Below are 22,393 nucleotides of genomic sequence, written 5' to 3' on the forward strand. Positions count from 1 at the left end.
CCTAAGACTTTAGTTTGGGATCCAATTGGATTTCTTGGCCATCTTAGGAGTTTCGTGATTCCCGGAGTGTTTATGATGCAACTCCCAGCTACGGGCTGGGTGTCTCGAAGCGTATTTGTCTGAGCTACCCATCTCTGTGCTCTGCCAATTATGTGCCACTTTGTCTCGGAGCTATGACTGCTTTCCTCGGAGAGGGAGATCCCTCTTCCATCAGTATGGACGCACTGTTTTCAGAGCCTGCCAGCGCTGTGTTGCTGTGTCAGTCATCCTATGAGGACCAGTTTCAGACGAGGAGGGCTGACGAGCTGGCTGGGGATTGGTCCGCTGAGCCTGGGCGGGGCCTGTGGGAAGGAAGGGCTGCAGCTCACAGCAACAGAGTTTAGACTGTCTTTGCTTCATCATCTGAAGGTAAAATTTTCCAGCCACGGCCGGCGGCTCGCAGAGTACAATAAACAGGGACGGAGAACTATTTGCATGGACCCCCCTTCCTCATGATGCGGTGGAGAAGCCGCGGCCACTCGGTCCTGCCAGATGTTCTTGGGGTTACTGTACACGGGGAAGACGAGCAGAGCTAAACAAGGTAGGAGAAACAACCCCCCCCTCCCCAATTTTTTTTTAATGTTTAAAGAGTTTGCTGCAGTATGCTGCATTCCATGTGTGTGCTTAGGGAAGCCAGGGAGACCGATTCCACTAATTCGAACGGAATACTCGCAGGAAACCCTGGAGTTTTACGTAACGTTCGGATTTGAGAACAAGAAATGGCAAAGCTGGAATCTACGCTGCCCGTTCAGGGTGAGGCATAAAAAAAAAAAACAAAAAACCGAGGTTTTTATTTATTTATCTAAAGGACAGATTTGTTTATTATTATTATCTTTAATTATCTGAAAGATCCTGGCCAGTATTATCTTAAGATAATGGAGGTTTTTACTGCCAGAGTGGGCTACAGAATAAAGTTTACGTGTTTCCTGTTCTTTGAAAACATACTTGAAATTAAGAATTAGAAAAAAAATCTGGTTAAATAATCCTCGGCTGAACGTTTGGGACCAAAATATGTCTGTTTCTTGGAAACTGGGGGCCACCCTGGTGCTACAGGGCAATGGCTTTAATTGAGTCTCAAAAGCACATTTTAAGCAGCACCAGGGCAGAAGAGGTAGCTTCCTGGCTAGTCTTAGACACTGTGGTTCAATGTTTACATTGCTTTTCCTGGCAGCCTCTGTCTTTGTTTCCAGCTTAAAAGTGGAACCATTATATTCAAAAGTAAAGCAGGGTTAATAATGCTTACTGCAATTATCTGATCTGTATGCATTTTTAATGAGAACACACAGCCAGCAGAATAATTTAATGAGAGCAGGCTAGCTTTTAAAGCTGGGCTCTCACTATGCCCAGCCAGATCAACTTTCTTGCCGAGAAGCAGCGGCTAGAACGGTTGAAGCAGATTTATTTTTAACACACTTGGCCCAGGAGAAGGGAAGGCTTTCTCTGTGCTAAAGAATTCTTTCTGCCCTTTTCCGTTTTAAATTTCTGCCAGGCTTGAGGAAACCGAGCTTTTTTGTTAGGCCTTGGAAGCATGTGTTTACAATAAATGTGTAACATTTTTAGAATAGTTAGCAAGCACTGAAGCAAAGGGGGGAAAAAAACTTGCCTAACTGCCACCTCCGTGAATGTTCCAACGTTCTTCAAAAAAGCCTTACTGTCTCTTTAAAAGACAAAGATTAAGTCGGAAAATGTCTATTAGGGCATATGTATATTTAGGCAGCAACAAGGAACAAAAATTAAAAGAGACATTTTATCATCTATATAAGAGGAAGTTTCTTCCTCTCGTTTGCTCTGTTCTGAGGGAGAGCAGTGTTCATTTAAATAAGGGCAATGCCACGTACCACGGTTTTTACTTTCAAGGAGAAGTGCAGGACACTAGCCCAGAACTCCTGACGTCATCCCCCAACTATTTCTGCTGTGTGTTCTTCTATTCAGCTTGTGGAGAGGAATAGTTCTCTATGTCCAGGCCAGGAACATTCGAACTCCCAGTTGGCAGGACTTGAGTTATGTCTTCCCATTTAAACCCACAGCCCATCCATCCCCCCTCACAGGCCAAATAGGGAAACTTCGCTTACCTGCCTGTCTGCCCAGGTTTTCTGCAGGCTTCTGGCTTGGCTAGTGAAAAGCCATGGCCAGCCTCAGGGAGCCGAATTTCACTTTCTTTCTGGTCTAACTCTCTATGTTGTGGCTCAGTAAGCCTTCCAGTGTGGCCCATCCCAGGGGGTCCCATCCCAGGGGTCCTACCCTAGGGGGCCCATTCCCAGCCCCCCTGGAAACTTTACCTAAGACCCAGGTTATGCTACCAAGTTCAAGGTTGAATGGACGGTGGGTGACAGCTGCTTTCTTAGATACAGCACCGTGTCCTAAGACAGATGGCTCAAAGTAAATAAAATACACTAGTCCTTGCTGTTCACCCTGTGTCACAGGTGGCACTCCTCTTGCACACCCTTGATTGTATGGCTCTGGAGAAAGGTTAGTGTTTATTGAGGTTCCTTTTAAAGAAAGACTTTGGGCTAGAGCACACTGCAGTTCCCTGGAGTCCCTACTACCAGCTGGCCTCCTGCACCACTTACTTAGTGTGGCCTTGAGCAAGTGCCTACCTCAGTTTCTCTTCAGGGACATAATACTTATTACACTTTCCTAGAGTTCTAGGGACCTGTTTTGTACAAACAACAGTAACAAAAGTTGTTTGTCTCCTGGGACAATTCACTGTGTAAAGTACAAAGGGAAGGGGCTCTGTGTGGAAACATTGTGGGCAATGTCTTGGGCTGTTTAGATATAAGGCTACAAAATACAAAACCCTCCAGTCTCTCTGTTTCTTATAAGTTTTCTAAAGATGCCTAAGCCAACAAATGAAATTTCCAAGGAAGTCAAGGCATGGTTGTTAGCGTTTCCTCCATCCCTCTCACCTAATGTTCTAGAAGCTGCTGGGTAGGCCGGCTTCTGCCAGCAGTGGGCTTCCTAGAGTTGTGGTGGCCGAAGTTCTCAGTTCTGACTTTGCGTCTTGTATGAAATCTATGAGTGTGGAGGGAAGGAGAGCTAAAACCCGGCGGAAGGGAGGAAAAGGTGCTTGTGAAATATACTGGTCATGCGGCTCTGCTGCTGAACAGCCTGCGTTCACTCTGCTCGTTGTTTTAATTTGCTGTTGCCATGGTGAAAACAAATCAATATCACATGGCTCCCAGCCAGTCCCAAGCTCTGGGAGCGCCATAGAGATCCAAGAGCAGGTACTCTGGATTTCAAGCAGGAATGGGGAGCGGGGAACTTGGATACTGAGCTCTAGCAAATTCCTCCTGCAGAAGGAGTTGGGTCAGTGTGACACACATTTATCTCTTCCTTTCTTCTTGCATTCTCTTATCGGCAATGAAAAAAAAATGTGGGAAGAAAGGCAAGCTGACTCATTTACATTTTCCAAAATAACTAAACAGTAGCAGTGCAGAAGCTAGTCGGGGGCTTGCAGTGGTTGAAGGGTTTTAGTTAATGAAGAGATGGGACTGAGGCGAGAGGGAGTTTGGGTGCCTTCAGCACTTCCACAGAGAGCTACCCCTGAGAGGCCCTTGGGAGGTTAGCAGCTACTGCTGGCCTGTCAGGCAAGCGATCTGGCAACGAGGAAGCAGGTGGGCAGTTTGGAGAGAGGTGTGTCAGAGACAAGGAAGCCATCAGGAGCCTGAGTCATAGCAGATCAGCAAGTCAGAAGTCCATCAGGTGAGCGCACGAGGACTCCAAGGTCACGACCCCACAGAGAACAGGACACTTCTTCCTCCTTGCAAAAGCTGCGGAGGCTCAGCCTGAAGGCCTGTGAGGCACGAAGGAAAGAGACTACAGAAAATAATACTACTAATAAAGAGTCGGGAGCCCAAGCTTCATTTCTGGAAAGAACCACTCAGCTAGAGAGAGGGATACTTGCCGCTTTGTGGACTTGGTATTTCCCTCCTTGGAGGATGAAGTGGGTTTTATCCGGGCCTTGGTGGATCAGTTTTGCTGCTGGTTTTGTGGGTTTTTTGTTTGTTTTTTTGTTTGTTTTTGTCTGTCTCCATCATTTAGTTACTCCAGTTTTTGTTTTGTTTTGTTTTCCTTCTTGAAAATGTATACAAAGTGTCCCTTGCAGTAAGAGTAACGTCTCAGTGAGGAGTCAGCGTTTGCTCCAGGCCTGGGCCTCCAAGGGCTGTGTCTGTCAGTCCTCTGTCAGTCCTCGGCCGGGCCTCCACTGCAGCGCTGAGCCAAAACAGGTCTGTTCAGTTAGGCCTCAGCTTTGTGTGCTGAGACTGAGCTCCGGACGGTGGGCAGCTTTCAGCTGACCTTCTCTTACGCCCCCTCACTATGACAAAAAAGTCTTGGACCCACAACGTGCTTTTAGTGTTTTGACAAAGCATTCATTGTTTAAAGGTCTCCTGGGTCAGCAATCCAACATCAGTCAACAAGTGTTTGTTAGGCGCCCTTTGGGCAGGGTCTTGGGCTTGGCTAGGACTTCAGGCTACCTACTACCTACCTTCGTGTGTCATTACATACACACCTGTCGTAAAAGCCTAAATTTCAAAGGCTTTAAGACATCCTTATTGGCTGATATTAAGCTAGCATTGTAACCATCAGATATTGATTTTAGTCTAGAGGTGACTCTGGTGTTTAGAGGACGGATGAAACACACTTAAAATAAAAAGATTTTTTAGATGTTAGATATCTATCCTTTCTTTCTCTACTCTACTGTATTTCTTACGGCTGGACTCCTGTTGTTTAATTAACATAAAGCGGGTGAGCCGCGGTGTGTCAGAGTGCTTGAAACATGCAGATTAGATTAGTACTCAGCGTCTGTCTCAGCCACCAGAGCTTCAGCCTGAAGTGGTAAGGCTGTGGCACATCGTTTATAAAGCCTTAAATGCCAGCCAGTGAACAAAGAGAAATCTTAGACCCTGCTCACACTTGTGAGCTTCAGCCTGCCCCCAGCAGCCCATGATGCAATTATGAGGAAACCCGATGCTGCCTCTGGGGGATTACTTCCCCACATTCTTTCATAAGTGCAGGAGGGGCTTGTTTGGTTTTAGTTGATTTCCCCTCTAAACTTTAAGTTGTTTTGATGGTAGTGATTGGGAGATTTTGCTCCTGCTAGAACATTTCTTCTCTGTAGTTAGGGGCAGACCTGAGAGAGGAGGCTGGAAACGCAGACTTTTCAAAGCTTTTTTTTTTTTTTTTTTTTTAAATCAGCCTCATGTCTGCATTGACAGAGGAGCTAGGCCACCATTAGGAACATCCATGGTGAGCTGGCTGTGGAAGAACTGTGGGGTGTAAGTCACCTTTACGGAAACAGGAGAGCGTGGAAAATGCCCTGGAACCCTGCAGGGCTCTTCTGAGCTGTCCAAAATGCACAAAAGCTAGGAGATAAGATGAGACCAACACACAACTTGTCTCCAGAACGATAATGGACAGATGTGGGGCTCCTTGCACTTGACAAGGGCTTTTGCTGGCATCATCTCCATGAACAGCTGAAGTGGGGAGTTACAGGATGGGAGCCTCATTTAAGGCACTCTGACTAAAACTCCAGAAGATGAGTTTTTGATTTTAAAAGTTTTATTCGTTGGAAGACTGGGGGATACCCCAGTTGGCAGAGTGGAAGCCTGATGTCCCTGAGGCCTTGTGTCAATCTCTGCCTCCTACCACATAAAACCAGGTGTAGTGGAGCACACCTGTAATGCTAGCACTCAAGAACTATAGGCAGGAGGATCAGAAGTTCAGAGTCATGCTTTGTAACATAGTGAGTTCTAGACCAGCCTGGGCTGCCATCTGCTGTGTGTGTGTGTGTGTGTGTGTGTGTGTGTGTGTGTGTGTGTCTGTGTGTGTGTGTGCGCACGCGCATGTATTCTACCTTCCCCCTTGGTTAATTGATTTGGATTTTGAAAGCACAAGATAAACTTGTGAATATCCCAGGTGCCAGATGTGAGGACATAGAGTCATGTCACCACTTAAGTACTTTCTTAGACAGTATTCCATTTAGACCTAGTTGACACAAAGGTAAAGCCCTCAGAGAGGTAGATTCTCAGCTTGGATTGCTTGGGTAAGCTTCAGGATAAAGCCAAAGTTGACCCTATACCCCAACCCAGCCACATGGCTGTTAGGTGTTTTATGAACACCTCATAATGTCCTGCAGGCCAGAGAATAACCAAGTCAACAAAGACAGCAACAACAATGGCCTTGTGCTCCCCTGAGAGCATCTCACTGAGCCTCTTAAACTGGTAGAAAGATGGATGTGGAGACTGGAAATGACTATTTTAGGGGTATTCATTACAGGTAAGCTGCTTTACACATACCTTGTGCAATTGGAACTTTAGAAGGTCCTTAGAGCCCTCCCCAATCAACAGTACTCTCAGTTTGCTGGTAGAGGAGAAGAATTCTCTGTAGACTTGGTAACGGCCATGTCTCAGTGAAAGCCAGCCTGGCTACCACGTAAACTCGGGCCTCCAAGACTCTCAAGTCCTACAGGGAGCCATCATTGTAGGTTTTGAGCTGAATAAATAAGAAAGATGAAAATAACTTATAGAAAATACTGCAGTTTCAAGGTAGAAACATGAATCGTGTTAGACATTTCAGATGTGTGCAGTCGCCATTCTGTTAAGCTCTGAGTATAATAGTCACAGTGGCATCTTAAATACATATGCTATTTTAAGTTTTCTGTCTATTGTTTCCCTGGTGGTCAGAATTCCCACTTCCTGTTTAACAAATCAAATGACAACAGGGTTTGAGTTAGGTTAACTAACATGCTACTAGTTTTAGCAACCCCAAAGTGAGGAAGTTACTTTAGGAGAAGCCTATAGAAAGTTATGTATAGGATACTTACTGAGCTAAATGAATCACACCATGGTCTAACTTGAAGCTTTCGTATACTGTATGTCATGCAGTTGAGCAAAGCTCAACCCTAGCAATTTGGGAAGGACAGTAATGTTTTTAATTAAGAGATTGAATTATCCTAAAAAAAAAATCTATAAACTTCTGGCATCCTAAATGCAAGCTTCAATTAATCATACTAAAAGCATTGAGGAGGTTTATATGATGTAGATGATTTAGTTCTTATGGCTTTAAAGTTCTGAGAATTTGGGGAAGAAAAGCTGTGCTGGGGTCAGATGGTAGCGAGGACTTCAAGGCTCTACATAAAAACATTTTGTCTAAATCAGCCTTTCTACTGGGAAAAGTCTACACCCCAGGCCAAGGATAAGATTATTTATTAGTAAGTAGAGAGCTCAGCTTATATATTATTTAGTGGATCCCTTTGAACTCTCAATTGTCATGTGTATTTGATGATGTATAGATCATATTGGTATTGCTATACAAGAATTTCGTCTGTAAATGAGGAACTATTATTATGATGGTTATTTCTGGTTTACAAAATATTTTATAATAGGAGCCTATGATCAAAAATGGAGAGCCCAGGGGGTCAGGGAAGAGGGACAGTGAGGTTAAGGAACCATAAGAAGTGTTGACTACAGAATATGGAGCCAGTGTTAGGGGACAGTGAGGAATCCGGCTACCCAGGGGCAGTTGGAATCAATCAGGTAGGGTAGAGCTGAAAAGCCGTGAGTGATGCCACCGGACAGAAAAAATTTACAATAATCCAGGCATAATGTAGGGAAGAGGTAGAGGAGAGTGGAGGAGAAAGGGACCCGAAGGTCATTGTGGTGGAAAAATAGGAGGTGCTGCAGGAGCTCAGAAGTGCCAGAAATACATTATGGTTTCTCTCACAAGAGATAATGCATCAGTGTTATCAGATGGTGCTGTGACTGGAAAGGGACCTAGGAAGAACAAGAGAACAGCCGTGAGAAGAGGTTCAGAGGAGGAGGGGAGACAATGAGCCATAAGCTTTCTCAACATCGAACTATCGCCAACAGTGGGGTATACCTGTGGCGTTATCTTATAGATATAGATATCTATACTTGACAAAGAGAGGAGGGGGCAGTGGACAGCCTAGTTCCCTGATTGCCGATGTCTACGCCTGAGACAGCTGTCTTGAAGCAATAGTTGATGTCACGCATACTCAACACCACATGGAGAGAGTAAGCGTAAAGAGAAACGGGCAGTTAGTCGACCAATGGCGAGCTTTGAAAAAAAATTAGTCAGTAGTGGCCCAGAAGAAACTAGGAGGTCGAAAAGAATCAGGAAACTAAACATACATAAAAGAAGAAAATAGGTTTTTTTTTTTTTTATAAAGCAAGCAAAACTATTGAGGACCCTATCCCAGTCTGTGCAAATCCGTAAGAAGAGTCTGTTTACTGTTCCTGTAGCTGGGCAAAATACCGAAGGAAAGCACCTAACGGAAATTATGGCTATTTTGGCTCACAGTTTGAGGGTGCGTCCATCATGGTAGCAGGTTGGCTGGCGTACATCCACAGTGAGGGACAGAAAAGACAAGCCAGAGCCCGGCGCCTTGCATTTATTCACCTAGGACCCCTCCATCCTCAGAATGTTGCTGCTCACACTTAGGGTGGGGTCTCCCTTCTCATCTCAGTTCTTCCAGTCTTAAAAACCTCCTCATAACCAGGCCCAGAGGTTTGTTGCCATGGTAATCCTAAATCCCATCCAGTTGACAATCAGAATTAACGATCACAGCCTCCTACACGTATTTCACCCTCCTTAGCACCAGGCTCTGGCAGTGATCCTGCTGGAGGCAAGCGTTTGCTCATAGACATGTTTGAAGGCACAGAGTGGTGGGCGTATGCGGGAACAGTCATCACTGCGTCTTTCATACGTACAGGTGACTTAAAAGTACATTTTTTTTTCTCAAAGGCAGAACGGTTGAAAGCAAAATTATCAAGGTGTTTGCATCTGCCTTTTAAGATACCTATTTGCAGGACTGGTCGGGGTAGTAATTCCAGAGTGAGATGTCACCAGACCCTGAGTGTCTTGTTCTTCCTGAGTCTATCAGATTCTCTTGAACCTGGCCATAAGGACTGCTTGGAAGCAATTCTCAAGATGAGAAAGTCCTTGGTGTGGTTGGAGGTAGTTGGTGTGTTCCTGCTGACGTCTCCAAGGACTAAACCAGAACAGCACTGCTCCAACTTGCATGTACCTACAAGTCACCTGGGGATCTTATAAGGGATGTAGATTCTGATTCAGTAGGTCTGGGGTGGGGCTAACAGTTTGCTTTCCTAACAAGCTCCCAGAGGATAAAGATGACGGTCCCACACATCCTGTTCCATAGGGAGGATCTGGAACACTGGGCAGCTTCGCAGAAACCTGAGTGCCAGTGGATGATGGGTCTGCAATAGCTCACCCAAAGAGCCTGTGCAGCCTTGGACGCCAGCACCACTGGCCCAGGAGGCTGCTGCAGGACCAGTCTTGCTTAGAGGTCAGATCATGTTAATGTTGTCTCCCAGGCTACAGGGACCCAGCTGTGGACATCTCCTATGCCTAAGATGTCTGTGGTTGCCATGGACACAGACTCACAACTTGCTCGAGAAACTTCTTGGTACCTACACTCAAGTAAGGCCTCTGTGTGTATCAGCTTCAGAGATCTTTTTTTTCTTTCCTAAGAAACACATGTATTAAAACTCAGCTTTGAATAACCCCCTGCTTTATTTATTTACTTGTTTATGTACTTATTTGCTAGGTGGCAGGTGGATTTAAAGGCCAGAAGTCTAATGTGTCTACCTTAGACCTTAAACACCCAATGAATGAGTTTTGGGGGACTCTGCCAGTTTCACTCATTCCTTGAGATACCAATACCAGCTTTCTCTCCTCATTCTCTTGAAAGGGCATGAGGAGTAAGCAGGGTGTGTTATGTGTACCTGGAATGGCAAGAGGATGTGTTATATGCCTTTAGCTTGACATGGGGATGTGTTACATGCCTTTGGCATGACATTGGTTTCATAGTACAGCTACATTTAAGTTACAGTCAATAAACAAAGACATCATCAGAGAGGACTGGGAGAAGTCCAGGCCTGAGAAGAGATCATTTATCTTCCTCTTCCTCTGGGGTGTTTCCTCTTTTTCTGTCACCAAGGAGGCTCTCTTTCTCTAGTTCTCTCCTGGAACCAGGAATGGAGCTAAACTGATTTAAGGGAAGTCTTTCCTGCCTGATGCCTGTTAGTCCGCCCAAGGATGAGGCAGGGTGGGGTGGACATGCTTTTTAATTGACCAATAACCTCTTAAGAGTGAAACAGAGCAAATGTTTATCGAGTTTATCGAGTGCCTACTATATAGCCAGCCTTCTGTTGAGAGCCGTGTTCATCAATTCCATTAAAATGTTTTATGAAGAAAGTGAAGCACAGGAAAAGTGACCTCCTAAGGTCACAAGATAATCAAGAGCCAAAGGACAGACACACCTTGGTAGGATTGAGTGTGGTTCCTCTGTCAAGAGTGCCTCTGCGGGGACTTCGAAAGGGGCTTGTTTAGAGAATGCTCCTGCCACAGTATTCCCTGAGCAGTTAAACACAGCGGACAGGAACGGCCGCTGGTGGAACTTGGTGTAGAACCAGGTCATGGCCAGGGCGGGGTTATCTTCATTGTTTGCTGAAAATTACTTGGCCTTTTTGTTACTTTTCAGGCATGTGTGTGAGTGAGTGTGTGTATGTGTGTGTGTGTGTGTTTATAAGAGAGAGAGACAGAGAGAGGAGAGACAGAGAGGCCGACTCAAGTCTAAGGAGATTTTTGTTTTGTTTTGTTGTTGTTATTGTTTTTCGAGACAGGGTTTCTCTGTGTAGCCCTGGCTGTCCTGGAACTCACTCTGTAGACCAGGCTGGCCTCTAACTCAGAAATCCACCTGCCTCTGCCTCCCAAGTGCTGGGATTAAAGGCGTGTGCCACCACCGCCCAGCAAGTCTAAGGAGTTTTGTGCTGTTTTGACATTGCTACCTGAGAGACTTTCCTAGAAACGCATCTGTTGTGTTGTGGAATTATTGGAGATGGAGCCCAGGGCCTCCGCCGCCAGGGATGCGTTCGTTGAGCTATATCCTTTGTTTTTTCTCTATTTTAAGTTTTGAGGCAAGGTCTTGCTAAAATAGCCAGTCTGGTCTCTCACTCTGTGGCCCATGGAAGCCGAGTTTGGTGTTTCTGCCTCAGCCTTCCTAGTGTTTACCATCAAAGGCCTTTGCTATTGGGCTTGACTAGGAACACTGTCTATTTTAGCTTCCTGACCTGTGCAGTGTTTCCTGCTGGAAGTTCTATCCTCCTCCAAGGGTGTTTGTTCACTGCTCTTGTGTAGCTGCTCAGGGATATGTGCAGTCTGCTCTGTCTGTTGCTATGCTAAGCCATGGTCTCCTTTCTCCCGTTTCATCTCCCACCTAGCATCCCTACCAAGTGGCCTCCATAGGTATCATATTCCTGGAGCTCTCTTCTGTCAGATGCCTGCCTGAGACAGGATGTAGTCCTGCTTGGGAAACCCATCACTTGAGCCCTGGAGTACCAGCTTCCTGGCAGCCACCAGGAAGACCATCCCCTCCGGAAACAAAACAAGCCCTATCTCTTAAGTCTCTCTGTTCCTTTTCTTTAAAGTTCTCAGTGCTTCTAGGCTGCAATTAAGAGGCAGGATCAAAGGGGCCTGCTGCCTCTGGGGCTGCTAGGGCCAAAGGACAGCTTTGGTCTTTTTTTTTTTTTTTTTTTAACTCTTTACTTCCCAGGACTTCTACTCCAGTTACTGCCAGCTTGTTATAAGCTCTCATGCACTAGAAGAGGAGAAAGGGCTTTGGGGAGACACACTCAAGTGGGCAAGCACTTTGCCTGCCATACAGATGGAAATCAGAGGAGACCCCAAGAGAGAAAGTCTCTGATCTGGTAGAGGTCACATCCACCTTCTCCCTGAGCTCTAACAAGCAGTTTCTAATGTCTGCAGCCAGCGAGTAGACCCGCACAAGCCAGAGGCACATAAGCTACTACAGTGTTCACTTAGACAACTGCCCCATCCCCCAGACCCTGGTGCTGAAACGGAAGTGGGGCTCCCATCACTCCCAGTGCCACCCGTCTCCACGGAAGGCTAGTCTGTGCACAGTGGAGGTTGGGAGTTTCTGATAGGCTCAGTTTAGCACCTCCCTTATTCAGGATATGGTACATACACTTAGGCAACCTAGGATCCTAGGGAATCCTGAGCCAGCCAGGATAGAGAAAGGGGTGAGCAGTTTCCTCACTTCAGCTCAGGTCTAAATGCAGTGGGAAAAGCAGATGGATGCTCCTCAGGACTTCACAATGATCACCCTCTACCCCAATAGTATGCTCCCCCTGGGCACATCTGCTAGCATGCTCGACACTGGCTTAAAAATGATAGCCGGACCAGCAGATGCAGATGCGTACACAGAAGACACGCTGGCTGTCACGCCCAGGGGAGAACCCTAAGTTGCAGATTTCCGGTTGCCTCGGACTCTTTGCATTTCCCCTTCCCCTCCACCCACATGGTGATAATTTCCGTCCTGGCCTGTGGCCCTCTTCCTCAGACACCCAGAGACCCCTGTACCATCAGTAGGTAGGTGCCAAGGTCACTGAAGGAACTAATTAGTCTCAGCTCCGGTGGCAGCAGGCTGTGCTCACCCTCCCTCTCTTCCTGAGGGAGGAACAAGGAAGGGGTTTTCTGGTTTTCTCCCTTAGTTACGCCTGAGCCTACACAGAATGAGGGAGAGAGGAGAGTGCCCAGCAGCTCCCTGCCCTAGACCAGGTGTCAATGTGAAGAAAACCAGGGCAAGCTGCAAGCCCTGGGCCTAGCTCTGAGGCAAACTCTTGTTAGGAAAACCCTTGGGTTAGTGTTTAAAGTAAAGATCACTAGGCTTCTATTCTAGCACACACTGGGCCCCATTCTCCCCTTCCCCGCCCCCTCCCCTTCTGCTTCCTCCCCTCTCTTCCCTTCCCTCTCCCTTTTCCCCTCCCCCTGCTCCCTCCTCCTCCCCCTCCCTTCCCCTCCTCCATCTACCATTCCCTGCCCCTTCCCTGCCCTTCTCTTCCCCTCCCTCTCCTCCTGCCCCTCCCCTCCCCCTCCACCGCCCTCCCCCTCCTCCTTCCCCTTTCTCTCCCTCCTTTCCTCTCCCTCTCTATCTTCCCCTCCTGCTCTGCTCCCTTTCCCTCCCTTCCCCTCCCTCTCCATCCATTTTCCTCTCTCTCTTTCCCTCATCTCTTGCCTTCTTCCCTCTCCTTCTCTGCCAGTGTTCCCCCCTCTTCCTCCCCTTCCCTCCCTTACTTCCTCTCCCACTCCCCCACCCCACTGCCGGTTTTATCTTCCGCATAACAGACCCCACCCACATTCCACCATAGAGGAATTTTGCCTTTTCAATGAAAACTGTCAATCTGCTCACTGACCACTAAGTAGCATGAATCCACTCCCAACCCCATATTAGGCTAAAAGGTGTGTTGCATAACCCAAATCAGATGAAATCATTGACGAGAAAAAGCCACCGAGGGGCTGGGAGAACCCAACATACAGACTTGGAAAATGTCACCGTTCAACACCCTGCAGCTTGATACCTGGCCGAGTTTTCCTCACCAGGTGTGTGCAAACGCTCAAGCTCATGTCTGTGGCTGTAGAATTGCGTTCGATATTCTTGTCCAAAACTCCTGTTTTGAGGAGTTAAAAGGCGAGAAAGATCAACAACATGGCCTGCGCATGTTGTCAGGACAACACGAGCTAGTCTGAGGGTCTGAGTGTATCACAGCCAGTGGCCCTCTTGGCCCTCTCCACCCTGACTTCCAAAGCCATTGAGGTGAGAGGTTCCTGTTACAGTTTGGCAGAACTCAGAAAATCCTGGAGTTAGGTTGGTAACTTCCCGAAGGCGATAAACCTTCTGCTCAGTACAGTAGCAGGTTCCTGGGGACCATGCTGCTGTTGACTGATCCTTTTTCACCTATCTAGGCACGTAGAAGGACCACACCATCCAGTCCTCAGAGTGGCCCGCCCGGCTCTGGACTCCTTCCAGCCTCGGCGGCGGGGCAGTGGAGCCAGGAAGGCTTTGACTGAGTCGGTTCCCTCCCTCACGTTTTTCCATCTCCCCTCACGTTCACAGGACTGAAAATTAGAAACACTTTTCTCCTACACACAAAATTACTCCCTCACACACACTTTCCCCCTCCTGCTTAGGAAAGGCAATTGCTGCCAGAAGAGACTTCTGGAGGGAGAGCAGCCGCCCTGGTACAAGGAGAGAGCTTGAAATGTAGCAAGCCAGCCTTGCCAGGGGAACATGGCCACCCTCTGGTTACCCTCACAGAATGATAGGACCAAGGAGACCGTGAGGCGCTCCCTGAGACCCTGGCTATGTCTGATTTCTTCGTCTGGATGTATGTTGGTTTTGTGAAGCTCTGGAGGGCTAAACACTTAGGATTTGTGGTCATTTCTGTCCTTATAAAAACATTGTGCTTCTCCTTGCTAGCTATTATAAAATACTGAGAAGGCTGGTGCCGAGGGCTTCTGGCTACCTCTGCTCCCACTCAGGCCTCTTCTCCTGCCTCATTGATGTCTCTCCTTATGCTTTGGGCTTCTGCAAGTGGGTGGTTCACAGTCTCAAAATACCACCAATCTCACTAGAAACCAGAACTGCAAAAGACCACGCCACTCAACTGGACATGCACCCCTGGGCCCTGAGGTAATGCTTCAAACTAGGAAAGGAAAGAAATCTCCAGTCTTGATTAGGACTGCAGTGATTATTACTGCTACTCCCTTTTATTTTACGCACAAATATCGCCTTTGCTCCATGTTTGTTTTATTCAAATACGTGAGAGTTTAGTTTTTAGGATATTTTTTCTGTCTGGATTTTAAGATCAGTAGAAAGAGGAAAGAGCAGGTCCCTCAGGTTGTAACCCTTTGTCTTTCAGCCTTCACAGTGTGGCTCTTAGTTCCTGTTGCTTTATTTAGGTAGAGGGAGTGTGCATTTCAAAAGTTAAATTAAATATAGGATTGGCAAGATGGCAGAGTCAGGAAGAGTGCATCTTCATTTGATCCTCAGGACCCACATAAAACACAACATGGCAAAACAATGTGTGCTTGTAATCCCAGCACTAGGGAAGCAGAGACAGGCGGATCCCTGGGCCACACCAGCCAGCCACTCTAGCCTACTTGGTGAGTTCTAGGTTAACGAGAGACCCTGTCTCAATAAAATAGTAGGCAGTGCCTGAGATTGATGGCCAGTCCCCGTGTGTGTGTGTGTGTGTGTGTGTGTGTGTGTGTGTAATATCACATATACATGAACACATACATATACATGAGCATACACACATATACACACACTCATATACACACCCATATCTACTCACTCACACACATACACTCACACACATACACTCACACACATACACACTCACATACACCCACATCCACATCTACTCACATATACACACTCACATGCACACACACAGAAGATTTTTATTTTATTTTATTTTTTGGTTTTTCGAGACAGGGATTCGCTGCAGCCCTGGCTGTCCTGGAACTCACTTTGTAGACCAGGCTGGCCTCGAACTCAGAAATCCGCCTGCCTCTGCCTCCCAAGTGCTGGGATTAAAGGCGTGCACCACCACGCCCAGCACAGAGAAATTTTAAAAGTCAGGATGATCAGTTATCTCTCTAGAATCACATGAGGATATGAGAAGACAGTGCTGGCTGCCCACAGAGAGGGCCCTCCATGTGTGGCTAGGGCTGATGGCATTGTCACTGAGCCTTGGCCTGCAATATCATTGCTTTCTACTTGAAGTTTCTGTTGACTATGAAAAGCTCTACAGAAACAATATACTAAAGGTATTGCTCAAATCTTCCCTTTCCCTTTCCCTTGTGGTATTTACAGTGTGTGAGAGGAAAGGTAGGAGAGTGGATGAGCCACAGTGATAAAGCTACCATGCTAAAGCCTCCGTGGTCAAGTCACTGTGTAAAGGTTATGTGTGTAACCTGTGTTACAAAGCCCCCTATGAGAAGATTTCGGCCATCCAAACAAGCCAGGGAAGGCTTCCTGGAGGAGACAACATCTCCAATGGCCTCCAGGAAGTCCCATGGCATGCCATGAACTTCGGAAGCACCCAGGCAGACATACTCTTTGGACCAGAGCCTGTCTGCCAGTGAGATCTTGGCATGGGCTGAGTTGCAGGTGTCTCTGAATGCTAGCTACAGCTTGGGCCTCAGACTTCATTAGAATGCAGCAGCCACCAGGTGTTTGCGAACAGATGTGAGATAGGATCAGTTGTAGCCTGAGGCTGATTTAGACCCAGGTGAGGGGTACTTGGGTGAGCCCCGAAGGCTCCAGGAGCTGGAATGTTGAAGAACCAGGAAGTGATGTACTGAGGCAGAGCCAGGCACCAGGGGCTTGGGTGGGACTTACTGGAGGGTAAGGGAAATAGTATAGAGGGGACCTGGAGACACAAACAGAGATACCAGAGACTCTAGGTGACATGGATGGGGAGACAGTGTTGGAGGCTGGGGTTCCAGGTGTTCTGAGAAGTGTGGGTGTAGGCTTTGTGGTGTGCAGACCATGGTGTGAATTTGGTATTTATCTGCAGAAGGCTGATATTTGAGATGAAAACAGGAGTCTGTTAAGGACACAAGTAATCTAGAAAAAAGTTGATGGCACAGCCTCAGAGAATGCATATTTAAGGGGATAGCCTAGGCTCCTTGTGGACATACACATACACAGCAGATGATGACGTTTCAAAGAGTGTACCTCGGCCCGGGTGTGTGGGCCTTGTGACATCTCCCAGTACCTTGGAGTCTGTATAATAGAGGATGTTATCCACTTTGCCCTACATTAAGGGCTTATATAACCAAAGGGTTGTGAGAAATAATGGCAGATTCTGAAGTTTGAGAAAGGTGGGAGCTGGGCATGTAGTCCTGGCGTGAGGGGGGTTAAAAAAAGCAAGCCTGGCCTTTGGAAACACATTAGGAAGAATTGTGAGTGGAACACTGGATTACAAGTTCCTGCAAGTATGGAATGTATAGCTGTTGAAAAGTGTGTGGTGTTTATGGCAATCAAAGGAGGTGCAGTGGGCAGGGGAGAGGCAACAGGGTGAAGGTGGGTGGTGGGTCTTGTGGGGGAGGTGTGCTAGGCTGACAGGGGACACTGCTGACCTTTGAGTCAGAAGCAGCTTCTGGGAATGGAGCGCCTGAAGCCACAGGGAAGAAAGAGTTTGAGAGCAGTTACAGGAAGAGGTTGGATTCTTCCATGGTGGGGAAGGTGAAAAGAGTCAGGTAAGTCTAATGGCAGGTGGTAAATCGAGATCTCGGTGCTCCTCCAGGAAGCGTCCAGGGTTTTGTGGGACTTGCGTTGTTCTCATCAGAATAAGTGTGTTGAGGAGAGGCCAGCGGACTGCTCTGATCCTCATTTCTAATTGAAGGTGAGCTTTGTATCATTTACAGGCTTAGCCACGGCTCAGAAACACGGCTGCTGTCAGCATGGTGGGGCAACATTGTCTTTCTTTTGTTATTTTCCCTTGAGTTTTGCTCATTCCCTGGGTCAGGGCATTGCTCCTTTACTTACTATAAGCTATCCTGAGAGATGTGTGTGTGCTAAGCGTGGCCTGTAGTAATCCTCACGTATGGCTTGTCTAGCAACCAGTACAACCCCAACAAATATTTTCAGAATAAGATGGAATGAATGAAGTATTTTATGATCAAGGCAGGCATTTCTTTAGATGAGGATTAGCTATGAGTCAGACTCACACAAATCCATGCCTCATCATCCACCCAAACACAGGCAGAACTTTCCATTGCAATGTAAACTGAATCCATTGTCACCCTGGGCGTGCAGTCCTGTGAAGCAGTGCTTTATGGTACTGAAGGGAGGCCAGCTCTGCCCTAGAATCTTCAACCAGGGATCTTATTTATTTATTTATTCAGACTTTACAGAGGAATGCTGGTGGATAAGGGGAGTGGTCAGAGAAAGGCTAGGGCTAAAATTCTGAGCTGGGAGTTGTCTAGAGTGTCGGACGTTTTTTAGAAGCAAGTTCTAGTTGCTTAATCGACACAGGAGTGACACTTTTGGTTGTGTTCCTCTGCAGAGGAACAACTCACAAAATGGATTGGCCAGTTTCTTCCCCTGTGAGAGACTAGCCACTTGAAAACCTAATCAAAGACAAGCACGCTATGGTCAAGGCCAGAGTGAGGTTTGAAGGATGTGACAAGGCCAAGTATCAATAACACACCTGCTTTACCCAACAGTGACTCCAGGAGAAGAAAGACATCACTTTTGCCATCCCCATTGCAAAAGCTGATTGATCACAGTGCTCTCAGACTTGGTTTTGTTGGCAGCTCAAACTCTTTGGACGTTTGAATTAAAAAACAAACAAACAAAAATGCAAACCAAACAAAACAAAACAAAAAACAAAAGGAGATTTTTTTTGGCCTGTGCCCCAAGACACTGAATTGAGATATCTGGGATGGAGCCCAGGAGTCTACATTTATTGGAAGAATCCAGTGGTTTAGACACATTCTTCACTGACTTCCTAGCTCTCGTTCCTAGAGGCTGTTCAAGCTCCACATCCAAACACTGGCCTTGCTGCAGGATGGAAGCACAACTTTAGGCAACTTTGCTAATCCATTTGAACTTCAGTTTCCCCATCTTTCAAATAGGATGGGTTATCTACTTCTCTAATGAGTAGGATTAAATGTGATCACCTACATAAAAGGCATACCCAATTTTAAAGATCACGTACATAATAGTTAAGATATATTTTGGGGGGTAGGTATACACCTAACAGCCCTCTAAGCAGTTCTAGGATGATCAGTGATTTCAACTCAAGCATTTTGCAAGTTCAACTCTTGTTTTCTCTCACAAAGACCCTGTTGTTATCTCGGCAGAACGCAGAAGGCCTTACATGGTGCAAAAAAGAATTTTATGCTAGGCTTTGGGGTATGTTTACATTTGGTGGAAATGGTGAGACCCTGAAACATGTTATCTCAGACTGAAGGAGTCATTGTATTTCTAGCATAGTTGAAATGTAGTTGCTTTTGGAAACAGGAGGGTCTATATCTGAAGGGTTTCACACAGTGCATGTGTGAAAATGGAGCACTTGAACAGTCTCCATAGTCGGCCATGCCTTGAGCTGTTTTGGCACAGATAAAACTAATTCTGTCTCCACTCAGCCTGTTTTTAGGTTGTTTAAGCAGATGGTAAGTAGACCATGTTAGGACCCAACTCCTGAATTTAAACTTTGGAGATGAATGAATGAGTGCAGGACTTTCTCTGGAGCTAAGAAATACTCTGGTGGCATCTGTCAGTTAGTCATTCTGGCACTGGAGTCCTGGAGGAAGGTCAATGGCTTTGTTGTCCAGAGAGAGAATAAACAAGGGTGCTTGCTTCCAGGTGCTTCCTGGAAACAGACCCCACATCCTTCCTGAATGTGGTGACCCAGTTGCCTGTGTTAGAAGAAGTCACTTCCATCCCCCAAAACTGAGAGCCCATCAATAGCAGAGAGACTTTTGAAAGTTAGGTGTTGGCCAGAGCTCTGGGTCATACAATTTGGATCATGCACAAAGAACGAAGTGTGGTTAGAATCCATTTGATCAATGCACAGGGCGAAACAGGAGCAGAATAGTGGAAAAGAAACTCAAAAACAGAGGGAGTGAAAACAGAAGTGTATAATACCCTGGTACCTAAAATCTTTTCAGCTTTTACTTGAGAAAGGCTTTCAAAATATGTCCCAATCAAAATATAACTGAAAGATTTTCAAATACATTCTGAATCATCTTCACAAAGCCCAGTCCCTCCCTTTAGAGAATATGGATTAAAACCTGTTTGTTTCATGTCCTGTTAGCATGGAAAGAAAGCATAAGAAAATGATCGACAGCCAATCAAGAAGTCAGAATAACGCCTATGGATCAACCCACAAATGCATAAGAGCATACATACACATGCACATGTGCACACATACATACACGCACATGTGTGTGTGTGTGTGTGCCTGCCAAAGACGGAGAAGCCTGACTGACTCTGTGCTAATCCCAGATAGGAGAATAGAGAAGTATTCACCTAAAATAGAAGACGGGGAGGCCAAGCTAAGGTAGGCGAGTTGGGTCTGACTGCAGCTGGAGTAGGCCTTGCTTGAGTTGAGTAGTATACCTGGAATAGACAGCCGTGCCAGAGAGCTGAATACATCCTCTATCAAAGGAAACTGCTTGAACAAAAGCCAATAGGAGGAAATGAGCTCCTACTGTGTACACACATGGAGTTCCTCCGAAAGGAGATGGCCTGCCTGGTTCTGCACACTTCTGATGCCTTCCAAAGCTGCCAAGGAAAGGCTGGACCTGTACTCACAGACCAGAGATGGTGTCTCCCCAAACCTGGGCTTAGCTGCAAGGAAATGGGTGGGATTTTGAGCCAATCCACCTACATTCCCAGACTTCCCAGAACCATCAATTACAGACTGGATCTTGGGAACACCAGGCACAATTACTAAGGGTTTTCCTTTGTCGTTCCCTAGGCTGTGCTGGTAGAGAGGAGTGGGTACGTGGATGCAGTAGTCTGCTTTCTTTATAGACTTTGCTCATTGCTTAGGTTCCCTCAGCCATTTTCATGCCCTCTGTTCAGGAGCCAGAGCTCTCTATTGAGGGTCAAAACACCAGAGATAAGGCCCTGTGATTGGCTCAGGGAGGCTTCACTTTCAGGATCCTGGCTGGACAGTGAGGGCACTAGCACTCCTGACCTCGGTAGAAACGCTGTGTTCACCAAGAACATGTGATTTTGTAGGGCACAGTGTGAGGCCTGGCGCTTGTCTGGAACCACAGAGACTAGCCGTTTTCAGTCCTGGAGGATACTGGGGTGTAACAGAGGTGTAGGATTGTATGTTCCAGTTAACGTAATACATGAATTACCTCGGTCTCTGGAGCCCTAAGGGTAGGGCTTGAAGATACCACAGAGTTTTAAAAGAGCTTAGACTGAGAAGGACTTATTGGGTTTTTTTTTCTGCTTTATGTTGCTTGATTGACAGTTTGAGTACAGTTAAGCTCGGATCTGTGGGGATGCTACTATAACTGGCTTGCATGGTGGAGTCATTTTCCACTGACATCATCCTCTGAAAGCTTCTGAGAGAAGCAGAGGAGGAGAGGGAGGCTGAGTGCCTTCTGTGGAGAACCCGCCATTTTGCCTGTTGACTCCACCCCCAGGTTTGGCAGAAGCTCTGTGTTACTGACCCAGTCAGGTCCCCTCCCCTGAGTTCCCCAGGGGACTGTCTGCAGCTGTGGCCCATGAAATCCACGGACACTGCGTGTAGGGGTGAAAAACTGATTCAGTCACTATTGCTTGAATGCGCCAAGTTCCAGTGCAGTTGAAATCCGGTGAATTTCCGTTTGCCCTGGGGGATAGAACAGTCTTGGTCCTTATTTTCTTATAAAATTCCATTTGATGGTTCTCAGCTAACAATCGTGAGGTGGGCAGACAGCCTGTGCCAGACGCTGTTCAGGGTGCTGGGCCACAGAGATGCCCTTGCCTGGTCTCAAGGTCCATCGGCGAATCTTCCAGCTGTAAACACGGAACAGAACAGTCAACCTCAAGGAGATGAGGGCGAGGTTAGAGGGGACAGGGACCAGGGTGGGTGGCTGTGGTTGTTCTTCTGGGCAGCAGATCATAGGGCAGGTTGCTCTTTCTGAGAAGGGAGGTTTGACGGCTCTGCTGAAGGGCAGCAAGCAAAGAAACGGGGAGAAGGATATCATGATATGAGAGTCCTTCTAATTAACAAATTCCTTCTAATTGCTTGCTTCTGGGACGTATCAAGTCTCATCAATAAACTAAAACTAACGGGCAATTGAGCATTAAGCCGTAAGCCTTGTTTTCTCCCTGCTTGCTTGCTTCCTTCTTTCAAGGGAGAGCCACACGAATTAAGAGTTAAATTTGCCAGCAAATAAGGTAAGGAGAAACAAGACTGCTTTATGCGCTGTGGACAGGGCTGGGAGTGGCCATGTTTACCTCTGGCACATATCTCTGCTCTCATTACTGTTCAGCAAGACTGTGGGGGAAAAGAACGCAGGGAACTCTGGCCTGGATCCTTGCTTGTTCTGCACGCACCGTGTCTTCCATAGCAGGGCAAAAACTTGCAGAGCAGCCCCATCCTTCCTTCCTTCCTTCCTCGTGGCCATGCTGCGAACAGGATTTTACTCTCCCCTCAAGCTAGAAATGTCTGAGTGGGGGAGGAGGGGACAACAAAAACATCTCACATGGCATTGAATAATGGTGGTTTCAAAACTCCTCCTCGTTGAGTCTAATTTACAGGGTGAGGTCATACGACTGCCTGGAAAATTCCAACGTGATTTTTTTTTTATTTTATATTTAGTTTATTCACATAGTGCTGGACGTCAAAAAGTTTAAAAGCCGGCTCATAAAGTATTTGCAGTTCATGTTTTCTTGCATTTCAAACGCCGTGACTTTTGTAGCTGTTCTGAGTAAATGCAGGCTACGGTAAGTCTGAAAACAATGAAATGAAGGGCAGGGGACAGAAAT

The 22,393-nt window shown here is 46.7% G+C and overlaps 1 protein-coding gene across 8 annotated transcripts in view; it reads left to right on the forward strand.

The window, feature by feature from the left end:
• The first annotated feature begins 356 nt into the window (after positions 1 to 356).
• Positions 357 to 22,393, forward strand: part of Mbnl2 (muscleblind like splicing regulator 2) — a 152,060-nt gene continuing 130,023 nt past the window's right edge. For 7 of the 8 annotated variants that reach the window (XM_021181445.3, XM_085828842.1, XM_021181449.2 and 4 more), the window contains exon 1: positions 357 to 580. The gene's annotated coding sequence lies outside the window, so the exon portion shown is untranslated. Of the gene's footprint in view, positions 581 to 22,327; positions 22,352 to 22,393 lie in introns of those variants that run through there. The other variant, XM_085828841.1, reaches the window with a different exon arrangement.

This window comes from Mus caroli, unplaced genomic scaffold, assembly GCF_978045245.1.
Source record: "Mus caroli unplaced genomic scaffold, Mus_caroli_1 scaffold_12, whole genome shotgun sequence".
In the NCBI taxonomy this organism is placed as follows: domain Eukaryota; kingdom Metazoa; phylum Chordata; class Mammalia; order Rodentia; family Muridae; genus Mus; species Mus caroli.